This window comes from Microcebus murinus, chromosome 6, assembly GCF_040939455.1.
Source record: "Microcebus murinus isolate Inina chromosome 6, M.murinus_Inina_mat1.0, whole genome shotgun sequence".
NCBI lineage: Eukaryota > Metazoa > Chordata > Mammalia > Primates > Cheirogaleidae > Microcebus > Microcebus murinus.
In genome coordinates this window covers 60,014,244-60,017,140 of record NC_134109.1, presented here as the reverse complement: position 1 = coordinate 60,017,140, position 2,897 = coordinate 60,014,244, and positions in this window count along the sequence as shown.

Here is a 2,897-nt window from a genome sequence, read left to right as displayed (position 1 = left end):
TTGGAAACCAGCCTGAGCAAGAGAGAGACCCCAGATCTACTATAAATAGAAAGAAATTAATTGGCCAACTAATATATATAGAAAAAATTAGCCGGGCATGGTGGCGCATGCCCGTAGTCCTAGCTACTCCAGAGGCTAAGGCAGCAGGATTGCTTGAGCCCAGGACTTTGAGGTTGCTGTGAGCTAGGCTGATGCCACGCACTCACTCTAGCCTGGGCAACAAAGCAAGACTCTGTCTCAAAAAATAAATAAATAAATAAAAAATAAAAGAATGTGTTTTGTTCTATGCCACTAAGTTTGTGGTCATTTAGAAATCAATACATGGCAATAGAAATTCCTTTTTTTTTTTTTAATAATAGAGATGGGGTCTCACTGTGCTCAGGCTGGTATTGAACCCGAGTTGCAACTATCCTCCCACCTCGGTCTCCCAGAAAGCTAGGATTACAGGCGTGAGCCACCGTGCCTGGCCCATGGCAATAGAAATTAATACAGTAAGCCACGCTGACCAGAAATAAAAACAATCAGCAACATAACTCCAGGTCCATATGTCTATTAAACTTTAAATATTAAATAACTTAGCTTCATTTAAAAAAGGAGGCAGAGTAAGGCTACAAGTGGTCCTTTAAAGCAGCAGTCCCCAAACTTTTTGGCACCAGGGACCAGTTTCATGGAAGACAATTTTTCCACTAACGGGGTTGGGGTGGGGGCAGAGCCTAGGCAGTGATGTGAGCAATGGGGAGCACTGTAAATACGGACGAAGCTTCCCTCACTCACCCAGCGCTCACCTCCGGCTGTGTGGCCAGGTTCCTAAGTTTTAAGGAAGACAATTTTTCCACAGAGGTGGTGGGGAGAGAGGGAGGCGGAGCTGAGGTGGTAATGCAAGGCCCAGTTCCTAACAGGCCATGGACCAGTACCAGGCTGCTGCCCAGGGGTTGGAGATTGCAGCTTTAAAGGTACATGTATAGCTGTTTAACAGAGATAGGAGAAAAACATTTACTTTTACAAAATGTGAGAAGGCTATGCTGAATATACTAGGATTGTTGAATAATCTGATATGCAATCACATGGTAGATAGCATCCTAACAAAGCAGAGCTATGCATTAAAACTGAGGTGGAAAAACTTCCACAGCCCTCTCTGCTTCAAGCCAAAACTGTTGGCCACCAATTTCCTTAAGTAATTCAAGAATTTTTTTTAGTTAAAGGGAAATGAATAGTTGTACAGTTTTATGTCTTATACTTACAGTCTATTCTTGAGCATTTTTAATTTTCTGGGGATTACAATTGTCATTTTACATTTGTAACAAAGTAGCTTGAATTAATATCAACTAGCTTAAATGGTATATAAAACTCTTCCTATACAGCTCTCTCCCTGACCTTTGTTATTGTCACAAATTACATCTTTATACACTGTGATTTCCTGCCTCACATTATCAGAAGGCCCCAAGAACATGCCTTTTTAACATTTGTTCCAAGTGATTTTTATGTGTAAAACCACTGAGAACCTACCACTAGAAGTGGGGATGAGAGTGCAATGAGGGGGTGGTTGTGGAATCTGGGAAGAAAGTAGGGTTTGCGATGACAGTAACACAAGAGATCTTACAAAGCTACAATATGGCAAACAAGAGACCACAATAGACCAGTAGTGTTATTCTGTATCACCTGGCAATAAGTTGAAACATTGAAAGAATGTATATTGCTTCCAATCAGATATTAGTATATTAAAATAATTATCAAGTACGCTAGCATTAAGACATTGGAGGTCGGGTGCAGTGGCTCATGCCTGTAATCCTAGCACTCTGGGAGGCCAAGGCGGGCGGATCTCTCAAGGTCAGGAGTTCGAAACCAGCCTGAGCAAGAGCAATACCCGTCTCTACTAAAAATAGAAATTAATTAGCCAACTAAAAATATGTAGAAAAAATTAGCCGGGCATGGTGGCAAGTACCTTTAGTCTCAGCTACTTGGGAGGCTGAGGCAGGAGGATGGCTTGCGCCTAGGAGTTTGAGGTTGCTGTGAGTTAGGCTGACACCATGGCACTCTAGCCAGGGCAACAAAGTGAGACTCTGTCTCAAAAAAACAAAACAAAACAAAACAAAAAACAAAAAAAACAACACAATGGAGATTCCTTAAAAATTAATTATCAGTTTTCTGACTCCATCCCATTCTCACAACACAACACACCATCACTGGTTCCAGCTCTGTATACATAGCTTGTAGAAAGCACAGAAGGTGAGGGAAGGATGTTTTTCCCTTATGGAATATGCAGAGGTCCCCTTCAAACTTTGTTGAGCTCTGACCTCTGTGGGGAATCACTGATCTAGTTCACTATTTTCATTTTAGAGATCAGAAAACTACGCCTCAAAGTAAGAAACTTGCCCAAGATTGACATGGCACAGCCTGAGTGAAAATTCATTTCCTGACTACTTTCCACTCTATCACATCTTCTCTGTTAGAATAAGAGGACCCTAAGTTTTCTAATGTTGTTTTTGGAAATAGTTTAGATCTTATCATTCTTTTAAAAAATGAAAATGCACAGATGCATCCAATACAATTTCTCCCCAAGCTGCCACTGAGGACTTTATATTATTAATACCAAAAAATATATATCTTGGTTGCTTGCAACAGAAGGAACAAACAGTAGGCCCAAGAGGTGGCAATAGGATTTTTAAGGTCAGGGGGTGGGGTTGCTTTCCCTCATCACAAATTTCTATTTTAAAATGTGCATTCATTAAGTTTAGAATATTGGCAAATGCAATCCTTTTTAGGGAAGTACCTATATTACTCATACCATCTGAAAATACCAACACCATGCAATTTTTACAGTTACTAAATACTTTCACTCCATCATGTGGGGGTGGGGTTGGGAGGAAATAAAGACACATCTTAGTAAAAACAATACA